This window comes from Prionailurus bengalensis, chromosome D3, assembly GCF_016509475.1.
Source record: "Prionailurus bengalensis isolate Pbe53 chromosome D3, Fcat_Pben_1.1_paternal_pri, whole genome shotgun sequence".
Classification (NCBI taxonomy): Eukaryota; Metazoa; Chordata; class Mammalia; order Carnivora; family Felidae; genus Prionailurus; species Prionailurus bengalensis.
The window spans coordinates 14,577,846-14,597,996 of NC_057356.1; the positions used below are offsets into that span (position 1 = coordinate 14,577,846).

At 41.8% G+C, this 20,151-nt stretch overlaps 1 long non-coding RNA gene across 2 annotated transcripts; it reads right to left on the reverse strand.

Moving 5' to 3' along the window:
• Positions 1–198: 198 nt before the first annotated feature.
• On the reverse strand, positions 199–20,053 carry LOC122470280. 2 transcript variants are annotated; one of them, XR_006293881.1, is made up of 3 exons: positions 19,735–20,053; positions 18,225–18,317; positions 199–1,273 (listed from the first exon to the last, which is right to left on the reverse strand). It is a non-coding gene; the product is annotated as an uncharacterized LOC122470280 (long non-coding RNA). The 2 variants fall into 2 exon arrangements; XR_006293880.1 differs by lacking the exon at positions 199–1,273 and adding an exon at positions 11,231–11,836.
• Between the last annotated feature and the right edge of the window lie 98 nt (positions 20,054–20,151).

Consider the following 20,151-nt stretch of genomic DNA (forward strand, 5'->3'; position numbering starts at 1 on the left):
CCTCTGCTCATGCTCTATCTCCTTCTCTCTCTCTTAAAAATAAATAAACATTAAAAAACTTAAAAAAAAAGTTTATAACAAGCATCCCATGTGATATAATGTATCCAGTCAGGCAAGTATGAATAGAGTTAACAAATAGTGACACCCATGGAGCGTAGATATTGCTCTTATGAACCCAGGGAGCAGTGTCTCCAAAACTTCACTCAAGTGTTACCTTTATTCACAATTTTGTCCAGTTATTTCATAATTGGTAACAGTGTATGCTTACAATTTTCTGTAAAGTGAGTCACTATTTTTACAAAAGTAAATTCATTTTAAAAGAGAAATTTGCTTTATTAGTTCAAATGAGAAACAGACATCTTGCCACAATGAGATGATGAATGTAAAAGTAAATATCATTTTTTAAAAATGCTATGAAATTCTACCTAGACATTAGTACCTGCTGAAGCACTGAATCTGTGGCAGCATTTGGTGAAAAGACAACATCAGCAAATGCCAAAGAGGTGTTACAGACTTGGGAGCACCACGTGGAGACTCTCTCCTTGATGAGATGATTGAGAGGGACGGAACGGAGAATAACTTCCTCACTGAGTGATTCAGTCCCATTGAATGTTGCCTAAGCACCACCTAAAGTCATTTCCCAGTGAATCACCGCACACACTTTAGCAGAACTGCAATAAGGTCCTCTCCCAAAAGTCTACTGACTCTGGATTTGCAAAAACAAAACAAAACAAAAAACAAACACACACAAGAACAAAAACAAAAGCAAAGGCCTGTACTATTTGGGACACTGGTAAGCATAGTACACGTGGCCCATGAGTCTCCAGGACCTCCCTCAGATGTCACTCTCAAAGGGTGAGGGTGTCACCAATTTGGTGACAAACTGTGGTTTGTGACCTTGGGCAAGTCTCCAGAAATCTTCCTTTCTACAACATAAAATGACACGATACTTGTTCAAGCCAAGATGAAATAAAATGATGTTTGAAAAGCCTTAACACAGAGGATGACGCATGGTTGATGTTCAATAAATGGCAGCTTTTAAAAATTACTAAGACTTCATATTTTTAACCGTTTTTGATAGAACTCTTTGTAGAACACTATTCTACTTCCTAAATGCAGTGTAACTTGATGACTCAAGGTGATCACCTTGAATGTCTCTGCAGTCATTTTATTGTCATTGGATGCATTTCTAACACTTTCCCATATTCATCTTCTTGTTTGGCCATTCCACATATGCAGTGGGTTGACAAGCCAAAGGTCCTCAGACAGAGACCTGATTAAAACACAGCGAAATTACATGGGTAGCCAATAAAAATGCAAAAAAGATACTCTAATGGTAATCAGAAAAATACAAATTTATGCAATGAGATATTTTGGGTCCATCAGCATAACAAATTTTATTATTATTTTTTTCAACGTTTATTTATTTTGGGGACAGAGAGAGACAGAGCATGAACGGGGGAGGGGCAGAGAGAGAGGGAGACACAGAATCGGAAACAGGCTCCAGGCTCTGAGCCATCAGCCCAGAGCCTGATGCAGGGCTCGAACTCACGGACCGCGAGATCATGACCTGGCTGAAGTCGGACGCTTAACCGACTGCGCCACCCAGGCGCTCCAGCACAACAAATTTTAAAGAGTGCAGTTATCTAAGGTCGGTGAGAATATGGCAGATAAGCACTTTCATATACCAAGAGTGGTGATGTCAATGGTTACAACTCTTCTGGAGGGCATATATCCTTTGGCCTGGCAATTCTATTTCTAAAAATCTGTGCAACAGAATCTCTTCCTTATGGACCCAGGATTGGATGTGCAAAACCCCTAGTGGTGGTGAGGATGGGGAGAAGTTATAACCCCGTTGCACTGCTGCAGAAAACAGTATAGCAGCTCCTCAAAAAATTAAATGTAGAATTACCACGCGATCCAGCAATTTCACTTTTGGTTATACACCCAAAAGAATTGAAAGCAAGGACTCAAACAGACATCTGTACCTGCATGTATCATAGCACCATTATGCATGATAGCCAAGAGGGGAAATAACCCAAGTGTCCGCTGATGGACGAATAACAAAATGTGGCGTATAGTGCGATGGAGTGTTATTCGGCCGTGAAAAAGAATAAAGTTTGGAGAGATGCTACAACATGGGTGAAAACATTATGCTAAGTTTATTGAACTTAGTCAGACATAAAATGACAAACACCACTTATATGATATACCCATCACAGTCAAATTCATAGAAGCAGAAAGTAGAATTGTGGCTGCCCGTGGCTGGGGGAGTGGGCCATGGGGAGTTAGTGTTTAAGGGGGATGGAGTCTCAGTGTGGGAAGATGAAAAGTTCTGGAGAAGGATGGTGATGGTCACACAGCAATGGGAATGTGCTACATGCCACTCAACTAAACATGGTTAAAATGGTAAATCTTATGTTAAGTATATTTTACCACAATTTTATTTTTTGTAAGTAATCTCTATATCCAACCTGGGGCTCAAACTCCCAACCCTGAGATCAAGAGTCCCATGCTCTACTGACTGAGCCAGTCAGACACACCTACCACAGTTAAATAAAACAATGCAGAGCTAAACAAAAAAGTGTCACTTGTGAACAGAACTTTGATGTCCTGGCGACTTCCTTCTTCTTATTTCACATTCAAGACTATGTGTAATAGGGGGACAGAGGATATCACAGATCTGGCCTCAAAGTAAGCAGAATGTTACTGAGTTTGTCTTTTTTTTTTCATTCTCCTTCTCCTATTCATCTTCATGCCCATAAAAATACTAATAGAAAACCGCTGATGTTTATTAAATAATTAGTAATTAAACAATTAGGCATTGTGATGTCTACTCTTCACAAAATTTACAGATTATGAAGATTCAGTAAGATAATATGTACAAAATGCTCAGCACAGTTCCTTAATTGTTATTGTTCTGATTTTTATCTCATTTAATTCTCAAATCATTCCTATGACATAGGTATTATTGATAACCACATTGTATGGCAATAAAAATCAAGGTTCAGAGAAGTTCAGTGATTTATCTAAGGTCACATAGCACATGGCAGAGTTAAGGCTAAAAAGCAAACTGTCAGACCCCAAAGTCTATGTTCTTGACCACTATTCTGAGAATATTTTCTCAAGTCTTCATTTTCATGAGAAGATTCTAACTGTTTCTAAAAGTGCACCAAAGCAAGTTTTAATTAATGTTGTAAATATCAAAAGATCTTTTTTTTTAATATAACTTATTGTCAAGTTGGCTAACATACAGTGTATACAGTGTGCTCTTGGTTTTGGGGGTAGATTCCCGTGATTCATCACTTATATACAACACTCAGTGCTCATCCCATCAAGTACCCTCCTCAATGCCCATCTTCCCCTCTCCCCCCCCCACCCCCCCGCCACCCATCAACCCTCAGTTTGTTCTCTATATTTAAAGAGTCTCTTATGGTTTGCCTCCCTCTCTGTTTGAAACTATTTTTCCCCTTCCCTTCCCCCATGGTCTTCTGTTAAGTTTCTCAAGTTCCAAACGTGAGTGAAAACATATATCTGTCTTTCTCTGACTGACTTATTATTATAGTCTAATATAGTATATATTGCTATCTTCAATATCTAATGATTTATTCAAAATAATATAGTTGAAAAGCACATAATTTAAAAGAACCCCTCTATCCTACCCTTTCCCATCTTAGTTTTCATGTCCTATTCTCCAGAGGCAACCATCCCCAAACCTTATACATTTTTCCCTGGTACTTATTACCATCCTTCTAAATAAGAAACTTAAACTACTATTTCTTGATTTATCAGTTTTAGAATGTCTATTGGTTCATTTCCCCCACACTAACACCACTCCTTACTTGGCCTCTCCTATCTCTCCAACATCATTACACAGCAATTTGGGGGTAGGAAATGTTTATATTATGACCATATAAATATTGTTTTCTACCAAACCAAGTAGATGCTCTATGACCATGCTTCCTCTCTTATAAAACCCTTTGCTTTTCCTAGAGTTAATTATTGACTTGGTTTTTTTATTTCTCTGGTTTTCTAAGTATTGTTTCTAAGTAATTTTCCAAGGGCTCCAACATTTCTGTCATAGGTTTATCAACAATATGTTCTCTACATTCAAAGAATCAGTTCCGTGTTTTTCCAAGATCTCTCAGATTTTGTTTTCTTACTCCAATCAGGACACGTTATTCTCTAGCGCCTACTACACAGCTGTCATTTTGAATCATCCCTTTGCCATTGTCCTCTGAATTTCCTTTGCCTCTTCCTCACTTTGAATCTCTTCTTCCTTAGAGTCTTATCTCACTCTTTCTTATTTTACTCACATTTTGTTGGAGTACATTTCCAAAAGTTTATTGAAAGAGGGTAAATGGGAGATAGTTTTTTTACGTCCTTGCATGTCTGAAAATATCTTTGCTCTGTTACTCTGGTGACAGCTTGGCTGGGTATAAAATTCTAGATGGAAAGCTGGTGACTGCTCTCCCCTCAGGTGTGGCACATCTATATCTAATACATAGATTTTTTATTCCTTGATGTTGTTTTATTTTTTTAATTAAAAAAAATTTTTTTAAGTAATCTCTACACCCAATGTGGGACTCAAACTTACAACCTTGAGATCAAGAGTCGTATGTTCTACTGATGGGGCTGGCAAGATGCCCCAATATATTTTTTAAGTAAGTTCTATGCCCAATGTGGAGCCTGAACTCTGACCCCAAGATCAAGAGCAATGTGCTCTACTGACTGAGCCAGCAAAGTGCCCCTCCTTCTTGTTGTTTTAGTGGGGTTTCTGGAAGAAGCAAAGACAAATGTAGAGTATTAGTTTACCATGTTTACCAGAAATCCCCCCAACAACTTTTTGTCTTCCAGTATTTGTTGAAATCTCTTATCCACTATTGTCTCTTCTCCCACTCTCTTTGTCCTTGTGAGTTAGTACTTTCTCATCCCTTTATTGTCTTTCAGTCAGATTTTGGGAGGAAGAGGAAATAAAGGTGTCTCCCAATATACTGGCTTTAATTGGAAATTTCACAATGGTTTATTAAATGAAACTCAAATGTCTTGAATCAGGTTATAAAATATCCATACATATGAACAGAGGGTGAGCCCTCCAAAGGATGAATTTTGTGCCCTCTTTTGCATCTGAGGAGACAAGACCACTTTATACTTTCCTATGAGATCTCTACTCCTCAGCTCAACTTGGCTAGCACCTAAACACTGCAAATTACTTCCTGCACACATAAAATTACAAATGCAATTATACTTGGCTTTCCTATTTACAACATGAGCAGGTTATGTTATCCCCAGATCTAAATAAGATTTTTTTAATGTTTACTTATTTTTGAGAGAGAAAGAAAGAGAGAGAGAGAGAGAGTCCAAGTCAGGGAGGAGCAGAGAGAGGGAAACACAGAATCCGAAGCAGGTTCCAGGCTCTGAGCTGTCAGCACAGAGTCTGACATGGGACGTGAACTAACAAACTGCAAGGTCATGACCTGAGCCAAAGTCAGACACTTAACTGAACCACCCAGGTGCCCCTCTAAATCAGATTTTTGCTTTTATTTCTATTTTATTTATGTTATGTTATGTTATGTTATGTTATATGTTATGTCATGTCATGTCATGTCATGTCATGTCATGTTACATTATGCTACGTTATGTTATTTTATGTTTTAAGAAAGGGAGAGAAGAGTCGTGAAACACACTGGTGAAAGAATTATGGATAAAATACTACTATTCTCTATTTTTAAAGAAATTTAAAAGTTTTAAAAAATCCAGACAGTTAAATAGTGACCTACAGTCTCAAAGATATAGTTCTTCCCTGTCAGATGGGTTTCTGATACAGATTGATTTTCCTGGAAGTAGAATACCGAAACAGAGTTTGAAGTACAACAGTTAGGACTCAACATCTGTGAAAACAAGTGGAAGGAAGCATGTGGGATAATTGGAAATATAAAAGCTGGTCTCTTCCCTAGCTCCTGACACAGGGCTCCTGAAACCCTTGTAAATTCCTAAGCTACAAGAGCTCCGGGAGCATCTTTTGATCCAAAGAGGCGACTCTGTGTAGCCTCCCGGATGGATTCCTGGATGGGGGCTGGTCACTAGAAAGACCAAGCCAGGATTAGAAGCTTGGAATTTTCAGCCCCACTCCCTGTTCTCTAGAGAGGGCAGAGGGGCTAGAAATGGAGTTAATAATTAAGCATGCTACATGAGGAAGCGTCCATAAAATCCCACTATTCTGGGGTTTGGAAAGCTTACAGTTTGGTGTGCACATCCACATGCTGGGAGGCTGACACACCCCAGCTCCTCAAGGACAGAAGGTCCTGCACTCAGGACACTCCCAGACCTCGCCCTATGTATCTCTCCATCTGCCTGCTCATCTGTATCCTTTATCACGTCCTTTCATAAGCTGGTAAATGTAAGTAACTATTTTCCTGAGTTCTGTGAGATGCTCTAGCAAATTAATTGAACCTGAGAAGGGGATTGCAAGAACTCTGATTTACAGCCAGTCAGTCAGAAGTATAGGTAACGAGCTGGACTTGTAGCAGGCATCTTGGGTGGCGGTTGAGGGGGCAGTCTGGCAAGACTGAGCGCTGAACCCGTGGGATGTGATGTTATCTGCATATAGTGTCAGAATTGAGTTGAATTGTAGGACACCCAGCTGGTGTTGCAGAATTGCTTGGTGCGGGGAAAACCCCCATGTATCTGGTGTCAGAAGTGTTGTGAGTGTGGTAGTATGAGAGTAAAGGAGAAACACAGGAGGGAGAACTGTTTTTTTTTTTTTTTTCTAAACAAAGCAGAACTGGGCAGAGAGAAAAACCCAACCATGGTGCACGTCCAACAAAGCCTCCGCCAAACCCACAGGAAGCTCTGTGGCAATGATTGCCTGTCAGAGTTTCTGAGTTGAGCCAAAGTAACAGGCTTGCACAGCCCCATCCCACTCTTGCCTCCCTCAGTCACCCGGTGTGAGCTGCCCCAAAAAGGACATGACCTTGGATGAACAGCTCTCCGCAGCTAAGGCGGAAGCCAAAGGAGCCAACAGCAGAGGCCATCTCTTGATTGTGTTCCCGGTAACGGGACAGCAAGTCTTTCCTTGAATACGGTCTGGGCAGCCCATCTCTTTGTCCATCATTACTGTATGAGTCTCCTATGACTGCTGTAACAAATTAGCATAAAGATAGTGGCTCAAAGAAACACAAATTTATTATCTTACAATTCTGGAGGTCAGGAGTCCAAAAGCATCTTGTTGGGCTAAAGTCAAGGTATTGGCTCTAGGGGAGAATCCATTGCTTTGCCTTTCCCATCTTCTAAAGACTGTTCACAATTCTTGACCTGTGACCTCCGGCCAGCAACACAGCACTCCAAACTCTGCTTCTACCGCCATACCTTTCTCTGATTTCCCTGCCTCCCTCTTTCACTTATAAAGACTCTCATGATGACACAGGACCCACTGGATAACCCAGGATAATCTCTGCATCTCAAGATCCTTAACTTAATCCCATCTGCAAAGACTCTTTTGCCATGGAAGGTAACATATTCTCAGGATCCAGGGATTAGGCTATGAACATCTTTGGGGGACCATTATTCTCCCTACCAAAGTTACCAAAGAGATATTCTAGAGTAACTGGCAAGAGTAGCACCAAGCAGATACACTCATCTGAGCCCTACATTTGTCTACAGTAATATCTCATGTGAACCGAGAGCTTACTCTGTCCCAAGGACTGTGCTAAGTGCACAACATGAATATCTCATTTCTGTCTCTCAACATTCTGAGGTGGGCACTATTATCATAATCTTTATTTTGCAGATAAGGAAGTGGAGGACCAAAGAGGTTAAGCTGTTTATGTTTGGTCAAACCGCTGGTCAGTGGAAGAATCCTAATTTAAACGCCAGTCTGCCTAACTCCAAAGCTGGTAGGTACCCTTGACCATGTCTTTCTAATCCTCCTTTGCTTGTTGCTAAGGTTAGGACTTTAAGCTGCTAGACACAACCGCCTCCCCTCACCCTACATGCCAGCTCAGGGTGGCACACGACAAAGGCTTGATAAATATATGTTGAATTGAACTCCCCAAAATGTAATCTCTGGCCAGTTTCTGCATAACCTTTAGGGCATTCCCAAATTCCCATATTCTTATTCTCACAACCAATAAACTTTTATTGGGCATTTACATGCCAGGGACTGGGGAAATTCAAAGATGAATAAAACATGTGGCTTATTTCCAGGAAGCTCACTTTCTAGTGAGGGAGTCATGATTTTGACCTTGGAGCAATTTTGAGTTTTCCTCCTTTTTCATTCCTTTAGACAATCAGCAGTGAATTTGAAAACAGGAAGCATCGTTGTTATTGTTTTCAACACCTATCCACAATAGGAGCCTGAAGAATAAGAAGAGGGGGCTGGAAGTTTTTGAGCTTTTCTTTCATATTAATATATATCTTTTACTGTGCACACACATGTATGCAGGGATGACTTTAGGTTTTATTTCTCTTTGTAAAAATGGAAGTGTGTTCTATATATTATTCTTATGCTTGTCTTTGCATTTAGGAATGCACAGTGGATGTATTTCCAAGCTTACATCCTCTTAACTGTTTTATTCCCCCACTGATGCTTATCAAAATACTTCAAGTATTTTCCCCCAAAACTTGGAGGATAAGAACTTCCTTTCGTCGTAGTTACAACAACCTTGAGGAGTGACGGGTCTACCTTTTTCTAAACCATCTAGCCCCTCATCCCCAGAAAGGTCTTTTCCAAAGCCTAAATTTGACAGGTCTTTTCTCTCCCAAATTTCCCCAGTGCCTGCAGGATAAATCCAAATCTGAACTGGTTGGCCTAGCATATAATGATATTCAGAATATGGCCCCTAGAGCTATTCAGCCTCACATGGTGACTCTACACATACACCTTACGCCCCCACTGGTTTTTTCATTCCACCTTAGTGGCCTTCTTGCAGACTCTCAAAGGCACCAGCCTATCTTGAATCCAGGCCTTCCAACATCCTCTCCTCTCTGCTTGGACAGCTTCCTCTACTCCCTCCATCAGGATAAATTCTACTCATCCTTTGGATTTCTGCTGAAGCATCATTTCCTTAGGGTTTTCCTAGGCCCCTCCTAGCCTGGGTCTTTGTTTTCTTCCCTTCATCCTGGGTACATGCATCACGCTAGAAATTAATTTAAGTGTCTGTTTTGCCTGCAATTCTCTCTGCCCCTCTGGAGAGTCTGTCTCCTTCACCTGCTGAACACTCCCCACACCCACATTCCAGGCCCTGCACAATTGGTGGCACATTGCAGATACTGATAAATGTTTGCTAAATGAGTGACAATGGGTGACTCATGGGGAAACTTTACTGCTTCTGGTTAATATACAATGCGTAGGTGCAGTCTCATGTTGAATATTTGGTTCCACTGACAATGATAAAGGGAAAAATCGCTTACCAAGGTGAATGCACCCTAGTTTCTTTTTCAAAACTACTGTAAGAGTCGTTCTTTTCTTGTGTTTATTCATTTATTTGTGGCTTTAATCATTGTCAACCAATGTATTTTAAATGGGTCTTTAATAAACCAATTATCTGAACTGTTTGTGATCTGATCTTGTTGTTGGTTGTTTCTGTTGACTCTCGCTCATGGTGGACAGTTTCCTTGTGTGTTTTGTACTTTTGAACAAATAGATCTTTGTTTGTGGGCATCTGGTACATCTAGGCTGAAGGTTTGTCCTTTCCGAGTTTGTTTAGCTCATTTCCCCATTGTATAAATTTGAACTCTAAACCTATGTTAGTATAGTCCTGTTGTGACGAATTCAGAGGGGGCATTTCTTTCCTACTCAGGGTCCAGAAAAAAAAGAGATAAGCTTCCTTATTATCTATGTTGGCTGGATGAGTTTTTCTAGTCCCTCCACCCTTTCCCTAAGGGTGTAGCTCTTTGAGGGTCCTTGTCTATGTGGAGGCCACAGTTCCATCCCCCCAGTCTTGTCCCCTGTCCTTGGGGACTTTTACAACTGAAACCCCTCCCCAGCTCCATGAAGATAATCCTCACCAGTTTGGTTTTCACCCTCTGTTTTGCTGACTCCTAAAGATTATCCCCTTTTTTCTGGTGTCGTTATATTTTATCCAGCATTATCTAGACGACTATCAAATGTGGGAAAAGTTTTTACATGATCTAATCCAAAATATTAACCAAAAATGGAAACTCAGTAGACTAGTTTATAGATCTTTCCTTCATTCTGTGTGCATGCGTCTGGTTTTCTAAAAACTCACTTTGTTCTCTTCTTATTTTCTGTATATTTACCACTTTTCTCCTATCCTCTTCCTACATTTACAACAGTTACATTACAGAACAAAATGCCTTATGCTAATAATGTCTTATGTATAAACTAGACTTTTCTTCCCTTTAGTATTTGGCTCCTTTTACTGGTTCTTTTTCACCTCCTTTCCTAACTATCCTTTTATGTAATTTTCTAGTGAACAGGCACCAAATATAGCTAGTATCTGATCCATATGTCACCTGCTAATTTAAATGTTCTTTTCTTAAAAAAAAATCTATCCCAATTTTGCAGATAAAAAAAAAATCTCGAGGTCGACAAAACTGCTAGCAATGTTTCCACACACACCATTGTCAAAAGGCTGGCAAATTTGGTAACGTGAGGTGGCCAAGTTTTTAAAAATTCAGTACTAGTACTGCAAGTCATATTTATAATTTGAATAACAATTCTGACTTGCTTAAAGCATGTTCTAGCCCTAGATAAATTGCTTTTGGTCTTAGGTCCAGGTATACATGCACACAAGTATTTCTATTAATATACGTGTGTGTCGGGTGTGCTCTATAGAGATAACATTTGCAGCCTCAGAGTGCTTAGCAGAGGGCCCAGCTTGTAATGCTGTTTTTCATTATTCCCACCTTCCTTGGAATTTTGCATTTACATAACACCAAGTGAAAATGAAGTGAGTATCGAAGTAACTACTCTTGTCATTGCTATGGTCAAGGTTACACATTAGCTAACTTACAAACAAATCCCTCTCGGTGACAGAAATATTAGCAACTGAGATAGTTTATAAACACAGCCACAAACTTTTTCAAAAGGACTTTTAAAAAATTCCCTTAGTTATGACAGCTTTGGCTAATGAATATTCTACTAGCCTTTTTCTTTCAGCCTCCGAAATGTTTTAAGATTTAGTAAACCCCAATTTTAAGGATTTAGAAAGTTGTCACTGTGAGGTTATCTACTGGGATGTAACAGACAGACCACATGTAAATGTGATGGCTTAAATAACAACCATTTTATTTGCTCATGAGTGTGTGGGTCAGGAATTAGGGCCGGGCACAGAGGGACAGTTCTTCCGTGTTCCATGTGGTGTTAGCTGGGGTGGGTTCACGAGGCGCTGAAAGACCCACGATGGCCTCACTCACAGGGCTGGTGCTTTAGCCGAAATGGCTTGAACAACTGGGGACTGCATAGGACAGCTGGGCCTCTTTTCTTGTGGTGTTGGCTGGACTCCCTCATGTCTCCGGGGCCTTCTGGCTGTCAGCTGAGTTCCTGGAGTCCCCTCCCATTGGCTTCTTTCTCCAGCAGGAATCCCTGGACTTCTTGACACAGCAGATGGTATTCCCTCTAGCTAAAGTGTAAACTTCCAGGCCTCAGCTTGGAAGTTCCGGGATAGTATTGCCACCATGTTCTCGTGGTCAAAGCAAGTCAAAGGCCAGCCTTCGAGAAGTGAGGAAATAGACTCCATCTCTTGAGAGGAGGAGCTTCATGCACCCATAGGGATGGGAGGAATGGCCAGCAACCATCTTTGCAGACAATCTACCACGGTCACTTTATTTATGTGTTTATAAATAATTGGCACCCATTCTGTTTATACAGTTGCTACAAATCAAAGGAGAAGTGAATTAACTATAGCTCAATACTACTATTGGGATAGTTTATAGTACTTGGACTAAAGATGTCAAGGTATTTTTCCAATATAAATATACTTAGGGCACGGTTTGAATGTCACTGTTATTTTTTCAGCGCTTACAATTTCAGGTGAGAAGGTCTCATTTGGTTAACAGTAAAACTTAAGCTAACGTCACCTAGTCCTCAGAATCTGGGGGGTTACCTTTAGCTCATAACTTCTGTGTGCACCTTCTCCCTGGCGGTCACACAGGAGTACAGGGAGACGTGAATAAAGGATCTTGTTTTCTTGTTCTCATAACACCATATTGCAGGCTTGGAGCAACTTTCTAATCCCACTAATTGTTTTTTAAAGAAATAACACGATTTTGATTTTGCAAATTTTATCACACCAAGTTCTCCACAATTGGGTACACCAAGATCTTACCATTGAAACCCTTCCTGGTGTTGAGCAGATGGATAATTTTGAAATATGTACGTATGGAATTAAGTTCCATGACTATCCAAATACGCCAACCATTTCCATGGCATTTGGAATTATGCAATGGAAAATGTTTCCAGTGATGCCCTTTTATGTGTTAATTTTGTGAAATTTATTCTCAATTATAATTTCAAATCACCTGAGAAACAGAAGAAAATTAGACGTTGTATCAAAACCAAGAACTTATTTGAATTTAGCATTAAGAAAACATTTTAAATTAATTAATTGGCACAAACTGAAGATAACCCATGTTTAACAAGCCAGTTCTGGTTGACATTTGCCAAAATATGACATACTGAGCATGTTGTTTTTGTCCAACATCCCTTAAATTTAAGAACAAAATTAAAGCAGAGGGCACAAAATCATTTACTCCCGTGAGATTCGTGAAAATTTAATTAGATACCCCTTTAAGAAAGAAATTTGCTTTCCTTAATTTTTTTTTAAATCTGTACCTTTAAATGGCCTTTAAATGTTATGACTTTTTCAAGACACGACTGTCCAATCCTCATATTAATGAACATGCCAGATATTTTAATTTCCTCCACATCTGCCAAGTATTTTCAGTTTGGAACACGACTGAATTCTAAGGTGCCTCCCTTTAAAAAAAATACACTTTCTCTCAAGTTGAAAGAAGTTTTTAAAATATATTTTGAACCCTCTATCTTCGAAACACTTAAAATATCTTCAGGCTTAAAACTTCTCCACGTTGACTTGGGGCAAGCCTGGCTCTTCAATTTTCAGTACTGCTCTCTCGTTTGATTTTTCGGCACCGCATGTATTTGAAGTAAATGCATTTGTCTTATCACATTGCCATTGAACTTGGGCCAAATGCTTTGAAAGAGTGGGTTTAGGGGGATTGGAGGAATAGGACAAAATGTCTATAAATAGCAGTTCTTTGTGTAGCATCTACTGTATAATAAAGTGTTGTGTAACTCTGCCATGCAACGTAAGTAATGATAGTAATTTGCATTTTCTTATTACTATTCATCCTCGAATTGAATCTACGGTCTTTTGCCAATATTAAGGTCTATTTCTCCCATCCTTACATCCCCCAGGGTCCCTGCTATGACGAGAGAGGGGAGATAAACAGTCCCCTCATTCTGCACACAGATTGTGTGACAGGTACGCACCAACTGCTTTTGGCCTCTGCGTTTCCATCTCATAGACCCAAAAGCGGCGTGGTCCATGGGCGGACCAGCACCAAACAGAGCCAGCATAATGTAACTACACTGCCAGCCCCTCCTTATTAACTAACACCTGTTCCTCTTTTTGTAATCATGATGACCCCAGAGATTCTAGCCCAGGGCAATTAGGCGGGTCTCAAACTCGAGAGAATCAGGAAAGACTCCAGAAGAAGAAATATTTTTAAAACTTCACCAGCCTGTGTCTCGCTCTCTCTCTGCCCCTCCCCCGTTCATGCTCTGTCTCTTTCTGTCCCAAAAATAAATAAACGTTGAAAAAAAAAAATTTAAAAAACTTCACCAGCCTGGAGGGCCTGTTACAAAATAATGTAAGTGACAACATAATGTGACTGAGAAATTAACTGGACTTAACTTTCTACTGTAGACTCATCACAGAAGACTAAGGGTTTTTGTTTTTGTTTTTGTTTTTGTTTCTTTTCCCGGAGCAGTTAAGCCTCAGAGTCCTGGGGGTTAGGTTTTGGGTTTGCCTGGCTCAGGGGAGCTTGGATGCCTAGGAACTTTGGGATTGGGAGTTGAATTATCAAAATGTGAGGAGGTGGGAGTGTTACTTGAGAGAGCAGAGGTCTGACTCCCTGAATTCCACGCTAGAGATGCAGAACAGTGGCAGTGAGGAGCACAATGGTAGGAGAGAGATACATTATGTGGTATCTGGGGCTTCTCGGCGAAAATCTGCACACCAGCTGCTTGGAGACCTGGTTAAAATGCAACTCTGATTCAGGAGCTCTGGAGTGGGTCCAGAGACCCTGCATTTCTAACAAATTCCCAAAGAGTGTTGCTACTGTTGGTTCTGGGACCTCGCTTTGAGTTAGTAGGCAAGGAGGAGAAGGTGGAAGAATTTTGAAGGAGGGGTACAGGGAAGCCTGAACCTCAAATCTGTGGCAAGGAGCATCTATTCCGATAGACTGCAGAAAAAAATAAACACTAGAAAGCCCTCACTCAAATTTCCTGGCCTCTTTCCCCACAACCTCCTAGGCTTTTAGAATGATCCCAGGAAAGTCAAGGAACCCAACAACTCCAACCGAATGCGTTTCCAAACTCCCCTGACTTGAGGCAGAAACAGTGGAGGAACTTGTGCCAGGTTATATTTAATTTAGAAAAAATTCAGAAACGTGAAATTTTTTGAGCCCATGGAGCAAACTCATATGAATCACCCTTTCAATCTCAAAGAGAATCAGATTTAGGAATTGATAAATAACCATTCCTTAGTTACTCAATTAACACATGTTAGGGGTGATGAGTGGTTTTCCTAAACCCTGATGTGGGGCGTTTGGGGGCTTCTGACAAGAGAAACTCATTGAAGGGAACAAGTGCCCCAAAAGATCTGAGGATTCACATTCCTTATCAGTCGATGATTTTGCCGTGGTCACCAAAGAAGATGGCCCTTCCTCTACACACACTCTTCAATAGCCCTTGGGAGATCTTTCCCTCCTTCAAGTCCTTGCTCTTCATTTAAACATGATTTCACCAGTATAAACATGTTCAGAAGAAAGACCCAGTTTGATTTTCTTCTGCCAGCATCTTCCAAAGATAGCCTCGCAGCCCATTCTCTCATAAGAACAAATCTTAAAAATAAACTAAGGCAGTAAGTACTGTGTCCAAAGCCAAGTTTGTTCCAAAGCTGAGAGTAATAAAATCCAGGGCTCCCTTTCCCTAATTCAATTTTAAGAGCAAATGCCTTTCGTGGCTAATTTTGTTTGTAACTTCTGATCCTGCCATCTCGAGGAGCTGCTCTTTTACAAAGCACTCCCACATCTGGTTCTGATTACATAAGAAAAGGGTTCTGTTGTTGTTGTTGTTGTTTGTTTTGTCTTTTATTTTTTAAATACTTATTTATTTTTGAGAGGGAGAGAGACAGAGACAGAGACAGACAGAGCACAAGCAGGGGAGGGGCAGAGAGAGATAGACACAGTATCAGAAGCAGGCTCCAGGCTCCCAGCTGGCAGCACAGAGCCCCGCCAGGGGCTCGAACGAACGCACCAACCTCAAGATCATGACCTGAGCCGAAGTCGGACACGCAACCGACTGAGCCACCCAGGTGTCCCTACCTAAGAAAAGTTTGTGGCTATGCTCATCAATGTCATAATTCACAGGGAGATACCAGTATGACTTACCCTTAATCCTCCCAGAATGTCTACAATCTAGGCATAGCGTAAGGAGTGACTGCATCTTTTGCCTGATCATCTGTCCACAGGAAATAAAAAGTCATAAAGTAACCCAACATTTTTGCTTGACCAGGTGTCTTTTTTTTTTTTTTTTTTTAATTAGTTGCCTGGGCGCCTGGGTGGCTCAGTCGGTTAAGCCGTTAAGCGTCCGACTTCGGCTCAGGTCATGATCTCCCCATTTGTGAGTGGGAGCCCCGTGTCCTGCTCTGTGCTGACAGCTCAGAGCCTGGAGCCTGCTTCTGATTCTGTGTGTCCCTCTCTTTCTGCCCCTCCCATGCCCACGCTCTCTCTTGTCTCTCAATAATAAATAAACGTTAAAAAAAAAAAAGAAATTTAATTAGTTGCCCATGTTTACAGTAATTTCACATAAACATCTAAATTTCTGATTTCCTTTAAAAAATCAGAAGTGCTGGCAACATTTGGAGGCCGTCCCTCGAGGCCAAATACTGGCAGAGTGGACGTTTGTGTGGACGTTTATGATCTTTTGGCCACCGGTATCTGCACCCTTCCCCTATATTCAAGGATGTCCTCAGTTTACAAGTCCTGGTGGGAGGCGGGGTCATTTCCCGACATTCAAGCTACATACCAGGGATTCACTAGCATGTGACCTGGGCCTGGACAATTACGCATGTCTCCCCCAGGCTTTTAATGGGGCGCTAGCTTTAGTTAGCATCCAGTGCAGGAGACAATTGGTGAATTCTCCCTGACAGCAGAATTGGTGAAAGCGACATCCAGTTTCTAGCGGCAGCGGGGGTAGTAGCCTCCGAAGGTCCGCAGTAGCTGCACTTTCCTTACTGGCTTGGTTCCGTGGCCTACTTTTGACCTTGGTTTCAGTTCCTTGGGCCGTCTTTGCCCCATTTGCGAAGTCGGGGTCTCCAGTCTTGTGACTGATGGTGAGCCATCCAGTACTTCCTTACTACAGTCCTTTCCTGCTTAAATCTTTCATCTACAAACTCCGCCACCCTAGACGCAGGCCGTAGTTAACTCCCAGGCTGCTTAGAGACATGTGAGTTTGTAATTTTGGTCTTCATCTCTTTCTCTGTAAAGCTAAAGATCACCCAGGGCAAGGATCCACAGAGTTCAAACGGGGAAAATTTTCCCACAGGGACCTCTTCCCACCCCCACCCCCTGCCACCGTGCCATTTTCCCTTACATCTCATTGGGCAGAACTGGGTCACATGCTCACCTTTACGCCAATCAGGGGACGAAGATTGCTGTGATTGGTTTAGGATAGGCCTCGGAAGCTTTTTAAAATGCCAATCCCTGATCCCACCCCACACCGAGGCCAACTTTAATGGGTCTGGCTGGACTTCAGGTACTGGAATTTTGTAAAATCTTCAGATGCTTTTAATGCCATCCTTGTCTCTAGTCCAGCCCCCTACCCCTGCCCATTTTACAAATGCCAAGACTGAGGTCCAAAGGCATTAAGTAACTTGCCCAAAGTTACTATACCTTCAATTAATAACAAAAACAAACACAAACACACTCACAACATTAAATGGACACCTTTGTTCTTCCAGCGTACGCACGTGAGTGGCATTCTCTTTCTTAGAAAGTGAAGTGATCAGATGTTCAGGAACTGAAAAGCAGTAGAGGGTAGGGCAGTGGTTCTCAAACTTGAGTGCATCAGAATTCCCTGGAGGGCCTGTTACAACACAGATGGCTGGGCCCACCCCCAGAGTTGCACATTCAGTGGGTTTGGGTGGGGAGAAGAATAATTACCATTTCTAACAAGTTCCCAGGGGGATGCTGCTGCTGGTCCCAGGACCATACAAGCTTAGCAGCTAAGAGTTCGGGCTATAGAATCATGTCCTGGCAAGATCCAGTTGTGCCCCTTATGCCGAGCCACAAAACCTACTAAACTTTTGGGCGAGTGACTCAACACGTCTATGAAGTGGGGCCAACGGTAGTTGCTTTGGCTTATCACAACAATTGAGTGGGTATGATAAATGTAAAGCACTTAGAACACTGTCTGGCCCATAGTAACCGTCTAATGAATAGTAGCTATTATCATTCATTCATTCATTCATTCATGGAACAATGATTAATTGAGTGCTTCCTTTGAGCCATGCACAATTCTAGGCACCAGGAATACAGTGCTGAATAAATCAAAGCGTTGCCTCCCAATGAGCTCACGATCCACCGGGGAGGCACACAATACTTGACCTCATAACTATATAATATTACTCAGAAGAACTGTGCATTCCAAGCAAACTGAACAACAGTGCACACAGCGTTTTATGAGAACTCGGTCCAGTCTCATTCATGTCTTCCAGCTCAAGGAGATGGTAGCATCATGTTTCTAATGCAAAGGCCCCTTAGCAGAATGGCTATCTATGTGTAATTTATATCTATATTTATGTAGATTTAAAAAACATATATATGACATCATATGTACTATTTACATATTACATCAATAACATTTATTTAGAGTCAATATTATATATTTTTATGTTTTTATGTTCCATATTTTTATATTCATATTTATATTTTATATACCCCAGGGATAGGCTTACGTGATTCTGGAGGCCAAGAAGTCCCACGATCTGCTGTCTTCCAGCTGAAAACCCAGGAAAGCTGGTGGTATAATTCAGTCTGGATCCAAAGGCCTGAGAATCAAGAGCGCCAATGTCTGAGGGCTGGAGAAGATGGATGTCCCAGCTCAAAAGAGAGCAAATTCACCCTTCCTCTGCCTTTTTGTTCCATTCAGGGCCCCAGTGGATTGCAGGATACCAACCCGCACTGGTGAGGTGATCTTCTTTACTCAGTCCACCCGTTCAAATGCCAATGTCTTTCAGAAATGCCCTCAGAGACACACCCCCCAAAATAATATTTTACCACCTTTCTGGGCGTCCAGACTCCAGTCACGTAACCCATAAAATGAACCCTCACAGGCATACTCAGACCAGCCAATTCTTGAGGAGGTTTGGCTTGAGAGGAAGCTTTTGAAACAAGAACAGGGTGGGTGGAGAGTGTGCTAGAAGGGAAGGAGAGAGTAAGGTGGCAATGTACTGGAGGCTTTACATGCGTTCCTTAATCCTCACAGACACCTTTGGAGTAGAGATTATTGGACAAGGAGAGAAGCAAGCTGGCCAAAGCTCAGTGGCGGAGTGAACACGAAGGAACTGAACAAAGTTAAGAGTTGGCTGGGGACGAAGCAGAGAATATGGGCACTGTCATATCACAAGCCACATCTGACCAGATTCAGATGAATCCCCAGGCAGGCGCTAGAGTAAAGCATAACTGCCATCATGTATTTGCCCCAGTGTCCCTCTACTGTGTTCCTAGAGCAGGTGTCAGTGATGTAATAAGGTGGAAGGAGCGGCTACTTCTGAATCAGAACACTTCTGGGGCCCCTGGGTGGCTCAGTCGGTTGGGCGTCCCGCTTCCGCTCAGGTCATGTTCTCACGGTTCGCGGTTCGAGCCCCTGGTGGGCTCTGGGCTGACAGCTCAGAGCCTGGAGGCTGCTTCTGATTCTGTGTCTCCCTCTTTCTGGCCCTCCCCCGCTCACGCTCTCACTCTCTCTCTCAAGAATAAACAATAAAAATAAATAAATTAAAAAAAAAAAAAAAGAACACTTCTGACTCCAGGCCAGCCTCATCTTGTCTCCATATTGTCTTTCTCAAATGTTAATAAAAACAAACAAACAAACAAAACCACTTATTATGGATGTAATACATACTCATTGCTGGGAAATACAGATCAGCAGGAGAGAAGAAAATAAAAGTGATCTATAATCACCTCATCTCAGAAAAAACAAAAACAAAAAAACAACCCCCCCCCCCCCCAACTAAAATTTTAGTACTGATTCTCTGATCTTCAGATCAGGGACCCTGCCCTCTGTGCTTAATAACTAGCCCTTTCCAGGTACACATATTCACCTAGCTGGAAGTTTATTTTTTGTTTTCACTGTGGACTTGTTTCTGGAGCTTGGTTCTCTACATTTTGTTGGGCGAGGGACATGGATTTGGGCGGTAGATTGGAAATGTATGTGTTTGGAGTCGTTTATCAATTCAAAGTACTCACCTCCCAGCTTTGGGGCCAAAAGGTATTTCAAGCCTTTTTTCCTAGGGCATCTATATTCAAGAACTGGCCCCATCATTTGGGGTTGTTTTTTCTTCCGGATTTTTTTTTTTTTTTTTTTTTTTTTTTAGCGCTGGCGGCTTTCTGTTCCTTTGAACGGTAGGTGTTTGAACTTTGGTGGTGGCTGGAATTGGCACTAACCGTGAGACTTTAGTTTGAAACGTTGACTGGCGGCTGCAAGGGGTGGCCCTGCCTCTCCAGCTCCCCCACATCCAGGGGCTCAGGAAGCCCAGCCGCCCCGGCTAGAGGGCAGCGCGTGTCTAAAAGGGCGGACCCGGAGGGAGGCTGGCAGCCGGCGCCTACCGGTAACGTGGTAACCGGCGCCTTGGCAACGGAGAGGGGGCGGGACTCAGGGAGGAA